Source organism: Capsicum annuum, chromosome 1, assembly GCF_002878395.1.
Source record: "Capsicum annuum cultivar UCD-10X-F1 chromosome 1, UCD10Xv1.1, whole genome shotgun sequence".
In the NCBI taxonomy this organism is placed as follows: Eukaryota; Viridiplantae; Streptophyta; class Magnoliopsida; order Solanales; family Solanaceae; genus Capsicum; species Capsicum annuum.
The window spans coordinates 41,820,151-41,828,206 of record NC_061111.1 but is presented as its reverse complement, the minus strand read 5'-3'; positions in this window follow the sequence as shown (position 1 = coordinate 41,828,206).

Genomic DNA, 8,056 nt, shown 5'->3' with positions numbered 1-8,056 from the left:
AAATCGAGAGGGCATCATGCAAAAACTTAAAGTTTGCAAACTAATATGGTGATAATTTAGATGACACAATATAAAATACTAAAAACATAATATTATTATATGATTTAGCCATTGTCCTACATATGAAACTAATATAAAGAAAATAAAAAAAACTATTGGGAAAAAATCTCCTCCTAAACAAGATTCTTTAAATTAAACGACTACATTATGTGTGCTATTATATTGTATTGTTGTATGAGAGGGGGTATTTTATTTATAGAGTTTTAAAACTTTACTCAAAGAAAGAAGTTTGACAAATATGAAAAAATTTTATATTTTTCTTTTAGGAAAAATAAAAGTAATTATGGTACTACTTTTATTTTCCTTGTAAAACTTAAACTTGGTAAGAAAATCAGGACAAAAATCCTAACAGGGCGGAGCTACATATAAGGTAGAGGGTTCATTCGAAAATTGTACTATATATACGTGGTTGAAATTATTTTTTATGTATATATAATAGATGTCGAACCCCTTCGATGTTAATTCGTATGTTTACTTGTGAACTCCTTGGCGTCAATCCTGGCTCTGCCACTGAATGTAATTAAGGAGATCAAAACTCTTAATCGACCAATGTGAGACTCTGACAGACTGACACTAATAAAAATCAATTTTTGAAAATAATTCTAATTTGCAAAAACTAAAAAATCTTCAAGGATATGGAGATAAATTCGAAAGCTTGAAAAAGATGCTACAAATTAAACCCATATTCCTATGCTCCATGTGACATTTATAAGTCTACTAATACCCAAATTAGAAAAGTGGCAAAGGTATGGCAAACATGAACCTTTTAGTACAATTAACAATTTTCACAAGAACACCGCATGTGTTAACCATTGACCTTAATTCTTTTTTATTTGCCTTCATTCAACTCTTTAGTTATTACAATTGAATAAGGCCGAGTCCACTCATAGTCGTGAATTTTATTTAAATGATTAAATTATTGTACGTTTAGATTGAACATTTGAATATATAATAAAATATTTTTATTAGACCTTTGAGATTATATCATTGAAAACGAAAAGTTTGCGTGTGGTTTTAGTTATTCATTACATAAATAAGTTAATTATTTAGACTATGTAATTTCCTTTATTATGTCCATTAGCTTAATAAATCGTAAAATCTCAGCTTTGTTTTCATTATTGCTAGTGTTTATAAGTAAAGGATGTAATGTATTTTATGTGATTTTATAATAGACACTTGAGAAGGTACCATGAATTTTTTTCTCAAATTAAAAATTTGACACAAAAATATCCAAGAAAAATACTTTATTATATGCCTAAATGATCAATTAAAATGAATCAGAATTTAGATGTCAATAATATTTACTAATTGTCACACCCCTTTTTTAACCGAAAAAGATTAAATTTTTAAGTTTGAAAGAGTTTTTATTATTTAAGTGACAAAAAATGAAAATTTGTTTCGAAAAAGGATTATTTACATTTTTTATTTAGAGTTGCCACTTGGCATAAATCGGGTGTGCCAAGTCACCCTTGGATATCCTTTTTCAAAACGATTTTGACTCTATAAACTGATCCGTGAACGGAGATTCCGACTAAGGAATTTTGTTGACCGAGGGAAAGGTGTTAGGCATCCCTCGATACCGTGGTTCGACCACGGTAGCTTGGTGGAGTATATCAGCTATTTTTGACATTCCAAATGTAGAAACCACACAAAACACATAAAACAATCAATCAAACACACGAAACAAAACAAATCCCAAATATAATTTTCAGTACAATTATTACAACCGAAAATAAAAAAAGGTACAGAAAAGTAAACCTACACTAATTCTAAACTATGCTCCAATGCTTTACCCGATGCTTCGGGCCTTCATCACGAACATCCTTCGGGTACATGAGACGTCGAGGCATTGCCCGGATAAATCAACACAAATACCTCAGGGCATTCCCCAACCCAATGAGTACATTTTTAATGCGATAAAAATAGGAAAAATCACTCAACACAAATATTTACACATTCGATGATTAGAATCTTATGAGTTGCCTACCCCAAAACCTAGAATTTGCCTATCGACTTAACGACCTAATCATGCTACTACCGTGTTCAACAATATTCATACTTAAACCAAATTAAACCAAACAACAATAAATCAAAATTGATCATTATTCATCCTTTTAGCGATTTATCCATTCCAACCCAAATTGATTCTCAACTAATATTCCAACATAAAAAATCAACGATAATATTTCAACGATTCCCAATCAATATCATTCGACATTCATCATTCACATCACGCATAAAATAAGAGAAAAGTCGAGACGATGGCAATCAACACACGCAACCATAAAATTAATTAAGGATAAGAATGAGATAAAGAGACGGACCTTAAATTGAGGCTTTTATTTGACCAATTGAACTGATTTCAACACTGGAGCCTCGGAACCAATGAACCACGGACGAAGCTCGAACTCGAATCCCAAAATACCTAAGACGACCCCTCCCCTGTTATCTTCCGATGTTTCGTGACTCACCGGAGCTCCGATGAGCACCTGCAGTAACGAAAAAGGAAGTGGATTGCCAAATTTTGGAGAAAACTGGACTGGCGGTGCGGCTGGTTCAGTGATTTCGATGGATTTCTAGGCGGCTTGAGCTATTTTTGAAGTGTTGGTCACCGGAACTGATCGCTGATCTGTTGTTAACGATGGATTTGACGAAGGTGACTCGGAATCACTGTATTCGTGTTGCCGGAGCTCCGGCGACCTCAACAGTTTACAATCCACCTCCCCGTCACCCCGAAGCTCCGGCGAACTACAAAAGGGAGAAAACTGAAGACGATTCCGACGCGTTTTCGATCGGAGACGGCTGACTGAAGATGATTCCGGCGAGTCTATCGCCGGAACAGTAAACCACTCCCGAAACCCTGCGTTCTCTCTCTCTCTCTGTGACTCTCTCTCTCTCAATCACTACCCTCTCTTCGCGCGTCTGATCTTATCGTTGTTGTGCGTGAAGAAGAAACCAAAAAATGGAGTCCTCTTTTCCGTCCGTGATTTGTTGTGATGTGGTGTATGGTTTTTGGTGAGTGAGGGTCTCTATGAGAATTGAGAGTGTTGCTGCTTGTTATTGTGATCTGTGAGAGGAAAAAAAAATGGGGAAGATCCTGGAAAGAAAAAAATGGTTCCCCCTTTATGGTGTGATTTCTGTATGTTTTTTTTGTTGTTTCTTCTCCAAGGGATAAAAAATGTGAGTGGGTAGGGAGATGGAAGTCTTTGATTGGGTAGGTTGTTAGGATAAGATAAAATTAGTTGGGTTGTTATTTTTTTGTCATTTTGTGTAGGGAAAATTACATGGGTGAAGGTGATGAGGTAAAAAATGGATAAAATTGAACTTGGAAGGGACAAAATTAGGTGTCTACACTAATAAATTTAAGGGGCAGTTGATACGTTTAGCCATAAAATAAAGTAGCACTAATATGTCACCATTTTAACTTTTTAAGTACTCATACCAATTTAAAGAACTACATTTTAACTTGACACATTTATTAAGAGAAATAATTAATAACATAGTTATTTTATCACAATATTCCTATTAAATGATGTTTAATTATGATTTAAAATTAATTTGGAGAAAGTGCAATTAATATTAAAGGTAAAATAGATTTTTTTTTAATCTTTTTTGTATATATCAAAAATGATAAATAAAAATAGCATTATAATTAAAAAATTAGTAATAAATAAAAGTGGAACGAGTATTAGATAAGTAGTAAATAAATGTAATTAACTTTTAAATTTTCTCATAATTGTATAATATAATGTGATGTATGTTGATAGGTACAATATTACCCCTTCTGTTCCATTTTATTTGACCTTATTATTAAAAATAGTTATTCCAATTTATTTATCTAATTTATATTATTAAGAGAAATTTTTTGAGAAATTTTTTCTGTTTTTCTAATATTATCCTATCATTAAATGATTATATAAAATGTATAATACTTAAATTTATATTTTTAAAATATAATTAATAAAATAAGTGAAGGGAAGCCTTGAAGTAAGTGGTAAAGTTACTGCCATGTGATCAGGAAGTTACGGGTTCAAGCTTTGGAAGCAGCCTCTAGCATAAATATAAGGTAAGATTGCGTACAATACACTCTTGTGGTGTGACCCTTCTCCGAACACCGCACGTAGCGATAGCTTTAGGGCATCAGACTGTCTTTTTTTTTTATTACTAATAAAATAAGTTTCTAATATTCCCTCCGTTTCATTTTAGTTGGCTCTTATTGACTTGGCACACCCCTTCAGAAATTATTTAATATAGACTTATTTTACCAAAATAACCCTATTAATTATGCATTAAAAATATGAATTTGAGTAAATACAATTTGTTTAATCATTTAATGTTGAGGGTGATATTAGAAAAATATAATAAAATCCTCTTAATTTCATCAAAGAAATAACTAAATTGAAATAAATATTTTTAGAAGAAGGATGAACTAAAATAAAACGGAGGGAGTAAATATTAGGATCAAGTAAAATGGAGGGGGAGGCAGTAAAAAACAATTTATTATAGGGGTGAAGTCTAAGTAGGGGTGTGCATAGGTCGGGTTGGTTCGATTTTTTATTAAAATATAATCAAATCAATAATATCGGTTTTCTAAATCTATAAACCAAATCAAACTAATTTACAATGGTTTTTTAATTTCGATTTTAGTCGGTTTTTTTCGATTTTCTCATTTTTTTTACAATTATAATGTGATTGAAGAAAAAAATTAAATGTTCTCCTAAAAAGATAAAAAAAACAATGGTCATAGAGTAGTTCCAATAAAAATTAAGTTGGCAAACTACTAAGACGTGTAAACTAATATCTCTCAAAGTAATATTATGTGGATACCCAAGTAGTTCAATTTCTAAGTCACTAGTCACAGTAGCTTGTCTGGAAGTTTCCTTAACATAAAATGTAAGCATACAAAAGAACGAAGAATTGGAGACAGCTTATTAAAGAACTTAACTTCATAAAATAATTAATTATAACATAATTCCATTAAAAAAAAAGGAGAACGAAGAGAAACAAACCTAAATTACAACACAACTTGACGAATGAGAAAAGTAAGATGAAAGTAAAATGACAAAATAATGAGAACTCTCTGAAAATTTAGAAAGTAAAATATAAAAAGTGAAACAATTAAAGAGTTTTAAGTTTTTATATTAATATTGAATTTTGTATTAATTTGTTATTAATGAAAAATACTATAATTAAAGGCCCAAGAATATATATCTATTTTCTGAATATAAAAAAATAATAAAAATAATTAGAAAGTAGATTATAAGTAGTATTTTTTTATGTATAAAAAATTAAAATTATATATATATTACATCGGTTCAATTTATATTCGGTTTGATTTTTTATTTTTGCTAATACCAAATCAAATCAAGAATAATCTATTTTTTTTGCCAACACTAAATCAATCAAACTAGGTTATAAATTTTTTTTTTTTTCAATTTAATTTGACTTAACGATTCAGTTTATACATCCCTAATCCCAAGAAAGAGGTGCATTGGGAACCATCACACGTCCACTATCAGGAATGCCACCTTTCTTTGCAAAGTAATACGTGTACTCAAAATAGTCCCAACGAATTAACTCTACTTTTTCACTTTTTTATTATTCTCATTAAAAACAACAACAGATATTTTCTACATATCGTTTACATTAGGAGATTTGTTACTTTACCAACATGACCTTAGATGTAGCGAAAAATTACTTCATTCTTAATTAGAAATTTTAATTGAATTTAAGTTTTGAATATAAAAAAAAATATAAATCGCTGGAAGCATAGTAAATTTTACAGTGCACAATTTAAATTAATTGAGATTTTAATGTGAATATCGAATATTTTTTTTTTTTAAAAATAAACAATTAAATTCCTAATTAGAGTAACTCAACTAGAAAACAAATTATCAGCACAAAACAATATGTTGAGTTTTGTTATCCGCAACTTTAGTATAACGTACCAACATGAATTATGGTGCAGCGGATGAGACTGCTTCACATTTAATCAGAAGTTGAGGGTTCGATTCTTAGCATGGAGAAAACTCTGTTGGAAGTGGTACCCCCAAATGAAATCTTACCCGATATAAAATTAAATTAATTTAGATTTAATATGAATATCGAACACCAGATAGGAAATAGAAAAAAAAATCAAAAGACTTTAGTATAACATGGGCCATGGGGTTAGGAAAAATTCAATTGCGCAACATTAGACGGCTAAATAATTGACTTGTCTACGAGTCCTAAGTTGACGCAGCCATGTATTAGCTATCGAATTTGTGTCCAATTGGAATCAAAATTCAAGTCCACACAATCTTTGACTATGGATTTATTTTCAAATTTATTTTTAAAATTGAACTCAGAAAAACATGTCTGGTGATAAAATTTGAGAAAATTTTAGGATCCAACTTGTAGTTGAATTTTACAGTTTTTAGAAATTTCAAAAATCAACAAAATATTCTTTTCACCTTTTTACACTTTAAATTATTCACAAAAATTCTAAAACTTCCGAACATAACTGTAATTTTCAAATATCATATAAATATATATTTTTTTTTCAATTTTAACAATGAAACACGACCGAACGCCTAAAAAAAAAAAAGAATGGTCTAAAAGCCTAGTCACACAATTTTCTTAACGGAGAAATAAAGTCGTTAGTAATTAGATTTTCCAACTTAAGTAGGAGAGTTTTCAGAGGAATTTGCAATCATTTGATTACTTATTGTATCAGACTGTTTTGGCCCAAAGTTTCCAAAAATTACTTATATATTTTTCGAAAAAACTTTTTGGCAGAAATGCTTGAGAAGAGGTAATTTTGCAAAGTAACTATTTGTTTTTATTATTGGAGCAACAATTTGTATATGATTAAAATTTCAAAAGTGTCTAAGGGAACAATTGTTTCTTTTTCCAACTTCTGAAAAAAAATAAAATAATTCTATTACCACTCAAACACTTACTTTTTCCCAAACTTTTTAAGATAAGAGCTTTTAGAAGAAAATAAACACGTCTAGCTTTTCATAAGCTTCTTTGAAAAGATTAATTTTAAAAACAATTTTAATAAAAAAAAGAAATTATCATAGAAACTTAGAAACAGTGAGTACGTGAGATTAGAGTAAAGTTTGATGAGTCTGTCCAAAGCAACTGCATGCATCAAAGTGTACATACAGACTTTGTCTTCATCTTGTAGCTCAAGCAAAAGGTGGACCAATATAATTCATTGAGTATATAAGTAGCTAGAAAGTATTATTATTTTTAATTATGTTCTATCACTCTCTCTTATCATAACTAATTTTATTAGAAAATGTCAAATCATAAACCAATTAAGTACTAAATATGATGGAGATATATTACCTAATCATTCAAGGAAGTGAATTTTGTAGGTTAAGTAGATAATTATTTTAAAAACCTAGCAATAATCTTTAGACAAACTAAATATTAATTGCACTATGATGTGATGTTGTCCCAGGATTCATAGTTTCAAATACGCCATCTGATCGATGTGACAAAAAATATATAATTACACATTATATATAAGTCATGCTCCAAAATTTGAGTGAACGTGGACATAGAATTAGCTAACTTAATATATACTAATACTTATCACATTGATAGTCTTAATCAATTAAAAATGCTAATATAATCGATAATACTTTGTTGGGAAATATACTCATGAAGTATGTAGTTTTGATGATTGAGAAATAAACCTTCAGCTATTTTTGCAGTACACAACTTCGCAAACATTTCTTTATTTGCAATATAATATATACATTCTTTCCTTAATTGTTCAATCATATTTGAAAGCAATGCAAAATAAATGAAATAGAGTGCAATAATTAATAATTCGCTACTCCTAATTATGCTAGTTAAACAAATTATTTCATCTTAATTTGCATTAAAATTACGACATTATCTATTGTTAGAATGTCATTCAAGTATTCTCATTATGCCTAACTCCAAACACTATACAACTCTTATATTAGTTTAAAACTTTATATACTTAATTCCATTTCCT